Below are 13,185 nucleotides of genomic sequence, written 5' to 3' on the forward strand. Positions count from 1 at the left end.
TACTAATACTGTATCAAGCGTGGCACACATTAAAAAATTAATAATTGAAAAGTGCAGATCACTTAATTCCAAGAAGTCATCCTCATCATTTGGGGTTGCTTCCCGCAGAAGGCTGATCACTGTCATACCATATTTTAGGAAAAAAAAACTTCCTCCTGGTAACCAGTCAAGACGTTTCATAAATCATTAATAATCTATTGTAATCCATTATTAAAGATTGTTACATACAACTAGATACACAAGTACCTGCGGCCCAAGTCTACTTTAAACACATATTTAAATTCAAGTTTTGCTTAAATAAATGGGTATATCAATGACTAAGGACAGAATATATTTATTAGAATAGCCACTTTTTTTTTTTGATGGCCACATTTATTTTTTTTTGATGGGAAGTTTCTTTTTGTTGGCAACGTCAGGCTACATCCTAGTTCTACTGGTTTGGGGTTCTTGGGCACCATTACTGCAGTCCGGTAACATCCTCCAGTATTAAGCAATACAGGTTATTTCACTACCTTCAGACGCTTAAACAAAAGTACGACCAACTATGCACAGGTAGAGAGCTAAGGCTCTGATTCAGCCGGGTGCTGCGGCATGCTCCTGGATCCCACATGGGGATTTTAACAGCTTCGCTAACAGACCTGCTGAATCACATCCTTCATTTGACACTTGTGTGACAGAAGAAGGATAACGCTAGCAGTGATGGAAACCAGCAATTGCAGAGCTCTGAGCATTACTAGAAGCCAAAAATCTCTTAATCATAAGCAACAAGTTTACACATCAGAAATCCCAAGGCCAGCTTTCTGACCCTGCTAGCATCTTGTGAAATAGATTGAAAATGACCTAACAGACATCTTGCACTTACTAAAGGACACTATTTATTCAACAGTCATGTAATGAAGCAAGTGACTGCAGGAAACTTCGAAAATTATAAGGAATGAAAATGGATATTTATTAATAATAATAGCAGCATGGAAATCTATAGCCTTTCGGGTTTAAAAAAAAAAAAAAAGCTTGCTCATTCAACATCAGGAAAGGAAAGAGACCTACTTTACCATGTCAATCACAAACCATAATTTATTACATGCCTGTTTGATTTTCCAACTTAGTACAATTACATGCTGTTGCTTCTAAATACAATTTAAGTAAAGGCAGGTATCAAAAAATACCCACACATTCTGATTCATTGGTATGCCATGCAGCCAAAGACTTGTAGAGGCTGTTAATGATACATGAATTATGTATGCTACAGCTCAATATAACATTTGGTGTGATTTAAACAGCATGAACTTTTAGTGAAAGTCATTTTGATTCTGTGATGTATTACCCTTTGAAAACACTTAGCAGGGGGTGGGAATTGAAGGATGTTCTCTGAAAGCTTTTATTTGTTAAGCATATACAATACAGCTGCAACTAGATCCTAAATAACAGCAAGGAGTGAAACGGAAGATCCGATAAAAAATTAGGTTGCTGCACAACTTGATTCTGAGTCAGCGAGGGAAATGGAAGTAGCAGAAGAGAACAGACAGGAATCAAACATTCCCCTTTTCCTCTCTGTCAGCTGAGCTTCAAGCTACCTCACTCGTATTTCTTATCTAACATCACTGTTCAATTGAACATTTGATTCTGTAACACTCAACAGTTTGCTCTCAGTCCTGTGATTAGGCTGATGTTCCAATAACAAAGTCCTGAATCTCTACTAGAAGAGGAGCTATCCAGTTACTTACAAAAAAAAAAATCTGAAAGAGAATCTGCCTAGGTAAATAAATCATTTTTAAGAACTTAAATGCAGGGAAGTGAAGATTTTTTTTTTAACACAGGTGGATAACGTGAGCTTTAGTTTTATTTCTCTAAGATGCCCATATCCTTCAGAAGGAATTTATATGCATCTGAACATGATATCACCAATTTTTGTTGCCCAAGGAGAGCTTTAAGCAATGACCCACTTCCTACTTCATAAATATTTACAGCAATCCTTCAGAGGAAAGCATTATTAAGACTTAGAAAATTTGTCCGAGGACAAAGATGCTTGTTTACTAGCTCTGTTATTGCAAAATATGGGGTTTTATTACTGTGATATTATAAAGAAGCCCCTTCAGTGCACAACCAAAATCAGGGATTTGAAATGGACTTTAATTAAACACTAAATATTTGTAATATTGGAATTTCTCTCTTTATTGTAATCTTTTGTTTGTTTGTTTCCAGGAGCATTTAGTACTGATCTCTCTCTTCTATCCCTTATTAAAGGGAAAGCTGCCATTGACATGGTAGTATGAACAGGAATAGCTCACCAAACGTGCTTCTGAAAACCTTGTCTTGGAACCAATGAGGAATGACAGGCAACATCCCTTGCCTCTGTTTTGTGGGTGGAAATAGAGGTAGACTACTCCTATTTCCAGAGGTTAAATTTACTCATAAAATAGGATTGTCCTTTTGGGATTGAGTTTGACCATACAGAAGAGTTTGTTTCATTTTGTATGTTCTGTCTGAATCAATATAGTAAGCAGCTGTCCATCCTTTCTGAAGTTTGGGATGGATGCACACATGCTGATATGTTCTTGACACATACTTACAAACTGCCACAAAGCATCACGCCCCTAAACAAGGACAGCCTCTTTTAATCCTAAAGACAAGCCAGTCAGGGAAGTGCAGAAGATTTTGTGTGAGGGGTGCCATTGCTTCAGTGTGTCCTATTGGGACTTGCCGCGTGATGACCCTCAAGATAATCTCATGGAGCAGATTATCTTGAGGGTCATCACGCGGCACTTGCAGGGCAAGCAGGCGATCAGGCCCAGTCAGCATGGGTTTATGAAAGGCAGGTCCTGCTTGACGAACCTGATCTCCTTCTATGACAAAGTGACGCGCTTGGTGGATGAGGGAAGGGCTGTGGATGTGGTTTACCTTGACCTCAGTAAGGCTTTTGATACCGTTCCCCACAACATTCTCCTCAAGAAACTGTCTGCTCGGGGCTTGGACTGGCGTACGCTTCGCTGGGTTAGAAACTGGCTGGATAGCCGGGCCCAGAGAGTTGTGGTGAATGGAGCCAAATCTGGTTGGAGGCTGGTCACAAGTGGTGTCCCCCAGGGCTCGGTACTGGGGCCGGTCCTCTTTAATATCTTTATCGATGATCTGGATGAGGGCGTCCAGTGCACCCTCAGTAAGTTTGCAGATGACACCAAGCTAAGTGCGTGTGTCGTTCTGCTCGAGGGCAGGAAGGCTCTGCAGGAGGATCTGGATAGGCTGGAGCGATGGGCTGAGGTCAACTGTATGAAGTTCAACAAGGCCAAGTGCCGGGTCCTGCACCTGGGGCGCAACAACCCCAAGCAGCGCTACAGGCTGGGAGATGAGTGGCTGGAAAGCTGCCTGGCCGAGAAGGACCTGGGAGTATTGGTTGATAGTCGGCTGAATATGAGCCAGCAGTGTGCTCAGGTGGCCAAGAAGGCCAACAGCATCCTGGCCTGTATAAGAAGCAGTGTGGCCAGCAGGTCTAGGGAAGTGATTGTCCCCCTGTACTCGGCTCTGGTGAGGCCACACCTCGAGTACTGTGTTCAGTTTTGGGCCCCTCGCTACAGGAAGGACATGGACGTGCTCGAGCGAGTCCAGAGAAGGGCGACCAAGCTGGTGAGGGGTCTGGAGAACAAGTCTTACGAGGAGCGGCTGAGGGAGCTGGGCTTGTTCAGCCTGGAGAAGAAGAGGCTCAGGGGCGACCTTATCGCTCTCTACAGGTACCTTAAAGGAGGCTGTAGCGAGGTGGGGGTTGGTCTGTTCTCCCACGTGCCTGGTGACAGGACGAGGGGGAATGGGCGAAAGTTGCGACAGGGGAGGTTTAGGTTGGATGTTAGGAAGAACTTCTTTACCGAAAGGGTTATTAAGCATTGGAACGGGCTGCCCAGGGAGGTGGTGGAGTCACCATCCCTGGAGGTCTTTAAAAGACGTTTAGATGTAGAGCTTAGCGATATGGTTTAGTGGAGTACTTAGTGTTAGGTCGGAGGTTGGACTCGATGATCTTGAGGTCTCTTCCAACCTAGAAATCTGTGTCTGTGTCTGACTTGGCCACTGAACACAATCTGACATAAGTTACAGTAACTGACATAAACCTACAATTATCCAATGGAAATATACTCCCAAAGGACAGAAGAGCACAGAACCTTTGCCCAATAAAATAGAAAGGACAGTTCTCTAATGCTTTAGATACACATTTCAGAAAATGTTCAAGATTTTTTTTGCCAAACACAGCATCCAGTAAAGGATTAAAATATTCATAGTTACCTCTACATATTAAAAGAATTTCTAATTATAAGGAAGGCTTATAAAATCAAATCAATATGAGTGCCAGTCGATGTCAAAAATAATCAGAGTAGTAGCATGTACTGTTCCAAGAAAATATAAATTCACTTCAAAAAAAATAAACAAATATATATTTTATATTTATATTTTATAAAAAAAATATAAATTCAATTGCAGGAGACCATTATAGTGTAGTACACTCTTACCCCCTGTCCTGAAAGAACATGCTGTTTAGGTTCTTGGTTTGTTAAATTATTACAGTTTTATCCTGACCACAGAGAAACATCTAGTAATAAAAAACTCAGAGAACACAAAGGCAACAGTAATACAACTGATTAGCAACTGCATTACAGTTTTCTACAATGATTCACACAGTAGACGCAATATACACATTTAAAACTTGGAGTCTTCTAGTATTACAACTGATCTCATTCATGCTAGCCAGTATTTCTCAAAAAAATACATGATTAGGTCAAAAACCTGAATTTAAGACAGCTGCATATATGTAGTGACAAGGTTTTTCAGCATAACACATTAAAATCAGCATGCTGAATTAGATTCTCATTGTCCTGAAAACCATTGGCCCTACATTTAGAACTCCTGTTGTTTACTATTGTTCTCTTCTATCAAAACTAAAACAAAATGGCAGACAACTGTAATACTTGTTCTTATGTTTCAGCTACTGAATGACTGTAATTTCTAACTGCAAGTCTTTGATTTGACAAATTCTGTGTGTGGGAACTCAAAGGAAAAAGAAAACTGAATATAAATTAGTCTGCAACCTAAAACAGGAAATACAAAAATACACACAAAGACTGAGATATGACTGTTAGAGGAGGAAATATTATAGAAATACAGTATGTCTTATAGACAAGATGCTAGATGGTAACTGGGCCTAGCAGACCTCACCAACTGACAGAGAAAAGCTGCAACTGGTCCACCCTGTCTCTTTGAGATACAAATTCAAAACCTGTACTCAGAAAAGTGAAAGTCCAGCACTTTTAACCTAAAAACAAGACCAAAATGCTGCTTCACCCTTGAACTGCAATGCTCGATGTACACAGTCTCGAGAATATAGTTAGTTCCCATGACAGGGGCATGCTCCAAATCAGCTGTGGTTGACATTATCACTGCAAAATTCATTCAGCTGCAGTACCAGCATTATGAATCACCCAGTTATTCTAGTTATTTCTACCCAGTATGCCAGTTAGACTGAAGTAGAAATTGCTTTTGAGTGTTGATGCCATCAGTTTCCTCCAGACTAGGACAGTGTTTGTCAAGGTACCAAACATGCAAAAAAGCACAAAAGAGATGGATAATGCTTACTACGGCTGTATTCCCCACTGGGCCACATAAAAGAACCGATTTCTTCTTTGTTTCACTAAGTCACTGTGTTCTGAAACCAACACGCTCAGTAACGGGACTTAAGATGCAATAAAGGAAAGTGAAAGTTATCCTAACTTCTGTCAAAATCATTTTAAAAAACATACATCGTATCTGCAACAGCATACAAATATAACTTCTGCCATGTTACATTGTTAACATGACAGCAGTCACAACTAGGTTAAGAAATATATATATATACATACATTTTTATTTATTTATTTATTTATTTTTTTGCCTTTTTCTCCTAGTAAGAACTCTTATGCAGAACCACTTCAGGGGAAAAATAAAGAAAAAGAATGGCATTTCCATTTGCTTTTTAGAAAATGAGATTTGGAGTTTTGACATGTTCCCTAATGTATCTCCTCCTCCTTTGTCTCAGTGCAATTAAAAATCCACAGAAACTGTCTTTCACATTCTCCTTCTTGCTCCCCTTCCTCTACCTCACTTTTTCCATTTTCAAAGCTTTATCAGCTTTAGTAAGTTAGTGACAGAAGGTGGCATTTTGTTTTGCTTTTTTCCTCAACTTTTCCAAATGTGGAGAAGTTTTGAAAAGTATGGGGAGAAGAGGGAGAAAAGCCTGTCTAAATCTTCCTTTTTTCTTTGAGGTTCTCTGTTTGTTTCTTACTTATCTAAAATGGGTGTTGGAAAAAGACACCCACATCAAATCAGAACTGCGCACATCAAGCACTGGGTGGAGGAGAAACAGAATGAAACCAGCAGCCATACCTTCACTGGAGTACAAAACCAGGAAGAAATCATGGAAATATATTTTTTATTCTCTCTTCCTGTAACCAGAGGTGCTATTGAATATCAGCAGTGCTGTTTGAGAGGGATTCCTGATGCACTGAAAACAACCTGGAAGTCACCAAATGTGAGTAAAAGTATCTGAAATTAGGCAAATTATAAGATTTTATAAGACAACCAAAGCTTTTCCTTCAGTTTCCTCTATAGTCACTGAGGAAATACAAGTCATTTCCAAGGGTGATTTCAACTCATCTAAACAGCTGTTTTATGAGAGGATAAACCAGCTTTTAAACATGTCTCTCTTCTTGCTGGGAACCATACAGGTGGCCTTAGTGACAACTTCAGCTGGAAGCCTAAATTCAGACTACTGAAGTTACACAGGATAAATCCTATCCTGAGAGACAAAATGAAGAAAACACAATGTGGCAGCTTTCTTCCTGCCACTGACAGCTCAAGTATTGCCTCCTGGAAAAACTGAGCAAAGTGAATTAGATTGCCTACAGCCCTGTTTTGCATCTCACTAGTAGCTGTTAATGGAAGGACAATGTTTTGAAATCCTAGTTCCACAGGAGGAAATCATCTCAATGGAAAGGATAGCGTAAGTTTTTTCCTCCTAGGTTTTCAGGAAAAATTAAAAAAAAAGACCTCCAAAAAAGCAGTATTTATGGCAGATGTATTGGAAATAGAAAGAATAACTGAAAACAACTGCAAGGAGAAGAGGCTTCTTCTTCCCTTTCCTTTTTGACTCTCTATCCATGTTCACTCTTCTCCCACACTTTGTTCTTACAGAAGGGCAGACAATGAAACAAAGCCCATAAGCCTTTAAAATACATCTATTTTTCTGAATTTTTGTAGAGGACTCATCAGAATCAAATCCACAGTTTTCAAAACCGTGAACAAATCTTCATATTTCTGCCACTCCATTCTCATCCATAGCTTGGGCGCAATATGGATCTCACACCCTGGGGGGGCTCTAAGCTGGCAGCAGCAGGAGCTCACCAGCCTGCGAACAACAAGAAAATGGACTCAAAACAGGCATTCACTTACAAGCACTTGTATAGCACAGGTGGCTGGCAACACTCCTAAGATGGTGACCCAAAGCTGCCAAACAGAACAGCAGGTCATGGGGAAGAAAGCAAAGATTGAAAGCTGGAGAAGCAAAGCTAAGAAGTCTGCAGATGAAAACTTGCTCACATGCTGAGCCTGGGGCTGAATTATAAGGAGAAAAAAGTCTCCAAAGTGCCTTGAAAGCAAGAAGAAAAAAAGAGCTGATCCTAATGTGATACGTCTTCTGCAAAGCCATCTCAAAGCTTCTTACACAAACTGCTCTCACGAAAACAAGAAAACCACGCACATGCTGTAACGGCATGGTTAATGCGATGGAACAAAAGTCAAAGTCACGCACCGTATAAAAAAATGCCGGCAGACGGACCAGCGGGGGGGCACAGCCCAGCACCTCACTGACACTGCCTGCTCCAAACTGCCGGGCTGGCTGGCAGCTGCCCCAGCCCCGCCCGCACACAGCCTGGTTCCTCGGTGTGCCCCAGCTCCGCGGGGCCCCTTCAGGGCACAGCCCTCGCCCAGGCAGGCCATGGTTTCAGGTTCCTGACCTAAAACCGAGAACTTCCAGGACTTCCCTCTGAGCCTTCCCCTGGGGCTTCGGAAGAATAGCACTTGCAACAGCATTTTAGCTCTCCTCTTTAGATACATCTGGAAAATCCCAACCTTTTCCTATCCTCTTCCTCAGTGTTTACATGGAGAGGCAGACAATATTACAGGAAAATCAAACACAAACCACAGCATGCTTCTCTATGAAAACACAGGGACTCTTCTACATCACGTCGAGGAACTTGATATGCTGCAGATGCTCTAAGAATCAAACTTACACTAAAACAGCACAAAGAGCTCCCTTTGGGTACCCACAGCTAGATGAGAATTGTGCAGTGACAGCAAGGAAACATTCCTCTACCCTCAAAGCCTCACATCTGAATTGTATCAGCTCTGTGCTGGAACCAGACTGGCTTGCACCCTCCACCAGTGTCTCTTGGTTAAGGTCAAGGTTTCCATACGAAATACATTGTGAAAAGCTTCACAAGCGTGTGAATCAAGTTTTGCATGCATCTACCTCATCTGTTACCTGGACAGCACTAAGCAGCGCCCCAAAAAGGTGGGAAGAAATTGTATGCTGCTCTAGAGACAAAGATATCTGCTGCCCACTGATATCTTACAGAAATGAAAAAAATAATAGAAAAAATAAATAAAGCCAAATCAAGATTTATAGATATCACTATCCCACAATACCAGCGAAGCGACAGGCTGCAGAGAGTCTCTCTTTTTTTTTCTTTACAATACTCACCCTTCTGTCCACAAATGTTGCTCAGCAAAGGAAGGCAAGGACAGAAAAGAAAAGGCATTGTGACATGTCACAGCAATTAAAAACTACCAGAAGAGCTGACCTCTTTCCTACTGTGACATACACACAAAGAATCATCCGTTTTCTTGGAAAACAAGAAAGCAGCCTCTCTTGGTAACAGCTACCCATTTTTAGTATCAGAAATTCTGGAAACTGCAGTCACTAACTAAAAGCTCCTTTATTTACCCTTTATTCGTATCAAAAGATGCCAGGCCTAGGGCTTGCTATTTAGGAGGAAAAGGGAGGCAGTCAAAATGCAAGAGAAGTTTTTGTTTTCATCTAAACAGGCATAATGAATCTGAATTTCAGATGATGCTTCTCAACTGGTCTTGAAGAAAAAATTCAAGAAATAGAGAAACAATAGCCTTTAGCAAAAGCTGGCTGTAACAAGGAAAAACAGCAGCGAGATTTTTCACACTGCTCTCCCACCACCAACGCACCCTAATCCTTATCTGCAGCAACCCCTGCTATTTTTGGCACTGCTTGCCATTTGCAGCCAACTGCATGGTAGTTTCATGATGAGTTATGGGGAGGCGACCAGCAAACCTGCTCCTTTGTTCGAGTAATGTAGCCAGGGATGGTTTTAAACAAAGACAGGCAGCACCTTTCTGTGCTGCTTGACTACATCCCTGAAACCACTACAAGGGGTGAATGCAGCCACTACCCACAAAAATACCTCTTACAAATTAAGGTGGTGAGTGGCATTTTTGTTTTGCTTTTTAATGAAGAGATGCAATGGCTTTTTACTTACAGGAAATATCCTATTTACAGCCACACTTTAATTACTTATTTAAAGTATGAACATAATAATAGAAAGGTTATGCAAATTCAGGTTGGAAGAAAAAATAGGCACATTAATAATAACCACCTTGTTCCTGAAATTATGTACTTTGTGTGGACTTGCAGTGTATTTCAGCAGAAAGTCGATGTCGTATGAGTTTCGCATTGCAGTAGCCCGGGGCAACAGCAAGGATACACACAACATTGACAGCATTCAACTTCAATTCAGAAAACCAGGTTCATCCTCCCATCCCTACCCAAGGCCCAGGACACGTTTTACATTTTAGGCTTTAATATCCTTACCTCTACAGGTGCAGACACAGTGCATCGTTCTGCAGAAACCTAGCAACAAGTTTCAATTATAAGGACAATTGCTCTGAGATCAAGTTAACGATGTTAATCAAGAACCTTGGGAAAGAAACCTTATTGCTGCCCATGGGAGAAGGACGGTTGCTAGGACTGATGGAACACAAAGCAGGAGACCTGTCCATGGGACACAAGGGATTAACCAGAGCTGCAAAGAGCGGGGAGCAATGCCAGAGAACCTTGTTGTCAACACTCTGCACGAATTCCTACAGAGCCAGGGCACAGTTTTAACCAAATTTCCCAGAGGGGCCACTAACCTCGCTGCTCATTTTTGGATATTTCAAGACCGCAGAGTCTTAAACACAGGAGCCCTGAGTGCTCACAGCTGCAGCTGGGGTCACAGGGACTGTGGACTGCCAGCATCCTAACTGATGAATGGAGCACTGTCAGAAGCCAGAGCACTGTTGTGTCAATTAAGATAAACAGAAATGAGCTTTTTTGGGTTTTGGCTAAATAAATCTGAATTTCAGCTCTTCATTTGGAGAATGAGAATATCCACCACACTGTCACCTACTGGACAGGCAGAGGATCAATTAGCATTTGTGAAACTCTCTTCTCTAAATGATAAATATCACAGAAAAGCCTGTAAGGAAATCAATACTTCTCTCTTCAAATCAAAGTGCGAATCTCATGCAATAAAGAAAGCAGGTCAGAGCAAGGCTTAAATGAAGTGAGACAGCCAGTCCTCTGGATAGGAGCAACATTCATAGGTACAAGAGACATGCAAATTCTGGCAGCACGTATGCTTCAGTTCTTGCAAGTATTGCTCTTGCACCCTTGATAATGTTTATCTGCGTATGTGACTATTTCCCACAGCCCCTGTGAAGCAGATGGCTGCAGTGACTGCAGTTGTGTGCACCTCATCCCAGACAGGGCCTGACCAAGTGTCACCAGCACTGGCACGTAATATCAAAGGCTACAGAAAGCAATGTATTCCAACAGTTTCAGAGCCACGGGCAGAAGCCTTAGTTGAAAAGTAACAAAAGGACGTGGTCAGCGAGCAAAAGGACCACAGCTTCTGAAGTAACATGAGCAGGTCAGCAGCTTTCAGGGACACCTGCTCTGTAATTAGGTCTGCTCAGTCAGAGGAAACTGAGGAATGAAAAACCAGGACATCACATGAGGCTGGGTGCTTGGCCTGAAACAGAGCGAAGCAATTAGAGCACCAGCTTTTCACTCACATCCTCCACCCTGTTGAATCCAACGCCAGATTCATATATGCAAATCTGAAGTTCAAGCGTGAAAGTTATTTCCACAGAAAAATTATTTTTCAGTCCAGGAGCACACCCAGATGCAACTTGATCCATCAAAGATCTACTTCTTTGTTGTTCTGTGTTGGCACTAACTGTATTTTGATAGGATTTACCTGCTTCTAGTATTTGCTTCCCATGGAGAACAGCCAAAAGGCTGCAGGAAATACAGTGTGAAGTCCATGGTCACAGAACCCACTGCTTTAGCCAGGGGCAGAAAAGAATTCCAAGTCCACAGCTACAAAGGGACATGGTTCAGCCAGAGAGCGTAGTGGCAGCAGTAACTTCTTTTTGCAGATGCGCGCACTTTCCTTAGAGAGATGCAAAAAGCCTGCAGCTATTTTTGTTCTCGATTGTCTTCAGAGACGAGCAGAAATGTATGGATAGAGTGCCAAAGAGAATCTGTTACTTCACTGCACAAAAATTCTCACGTTACCATTGCTAGCTTCCATTCAAACTCAAAAGCTACATTTTGGGCTCGCTTACAAATAGAGTTGTTAGCTAAAGCCCAGGCGACATGGTAATAATGTTAAACAACCCCTGATTCATTGTACCTTTCAGTTTAGCCTTTCCTACAACCCAGGCCTAAAAATTCACCTTCCTCAAGTCCATGTGTCTTATGTTAGCTGAACGTATTTAAAAATCTATATGGATTCCACTAACTACAAGCATATGCTATGTGGGTATGCACAAAGCTGATTGTAACATGGAACACATTTCAGGGCACAAACCTTGAGAACAACCATCACAGAGTCTGCTGTAAGAATTTGTTACCTTTAAAAATTAAAATAGGTTTTTAATATTTCTGGTGGGGGCCATGATTACTTCATGTGCATTCTAGACATGCTCTTACTGCAATGTAAAAAGCATCTGCACACAGAGTAAAGCTCAGCCTTAATCATCAGTGATAACTCACTGAAGTCACCCTCACACAAGAGGTGTAGAAAAAATCTCTTTGCTTTAGCCAAATGGTTTTGAAACCAGCCTTCTAACTAGGGTGTGAAGGAGCAGAAGAGTATTATTGAGTATATTGAGATGCCTTACAAACTCAAGTTCATTTCTTCCAGTATATGCCTATACTGTGTAATAAAGAAACACAATTAACCACTTATCAGTACTGGAAGAGCTGAACAAACTATGTTGAGCATAAAAAAGGAAAACCAGAAATAAAGTACTTCATATACTTGTCAGGCTCCCATCACTGTAGTACCTGGGCATTTCACAGATATACTCTCACAGCATAAATAGAAAACTGCTTTTCAAGTTTTACTGGTGAAGGAGGAAGACACTAAAATCTTAAGAGGGATGAAGTAATTAATCTTTTAGGATCAGCTGGTATATGCTTCAAAGGTCTGCCCAAGCTTTGCAGTATGCAAATTCTTTGCACTAAAAGTACACCACTGCTCTGCACAAAAGTAGGTGTCTCCAAGTCCAAGGAGTCAATGTCTTCTCGTGCAAATATTGCTAACTTTATGGCTCTTTAGAAGATGAATGGCTGCTCAGCCATTGGGTTCTTAGACAAGCTGGTATTATCTTCAGGGATGCTGATTTATGAGGAACAAAATAATTACATTTTGATTTAAACCCTGGAGTACTTCAGGTATTTCAATTCAAGCAAAGTATTTTGGGATGTCACAGAGCTTGCACCATAGTATAGATTTGTGAGTATTTGAGAATCAATTATCATTAATATAATAAGTGCCAGGTGCTGTTCAAGCATATTTAACTCTGAAGTTCTGTTGGGGATGTTATAAAGAGAATCACGTTCAGAGAACCAAATCCTGTAACTCCTGCAATTACTTTCCAGTATTTTCCATTTAGTGGCTTTTTGTTGTTGCTGTTTTTTTGTTTTGTTTTGTTTGAAAAGGGAAAACACAACGGCCTTGACAAAAGAAAAAAACAGAAATGAAAGGATAACAATATAATAGGTTAAACCACCAAATCTAACAATCTGTCCATTCT

The sequence above is a fragment of the Cygnus atratus genome, chromosome 9 (genome assembly GCF_013377495.2).
Source record: "Cygnus atratus isolate AKBS03 ecotype Queensland, Australia chromosome 9, CAtr_DNAZoo_HiC_assembly, whole genome shotgun sequence".
Taxonomy (NCBI): domain Eukaryota; kingdom Metazoa; phylum Chordata; class Aves; order Anseriformes; family Anatidae; genus Cygnus; species Cygnus atratus.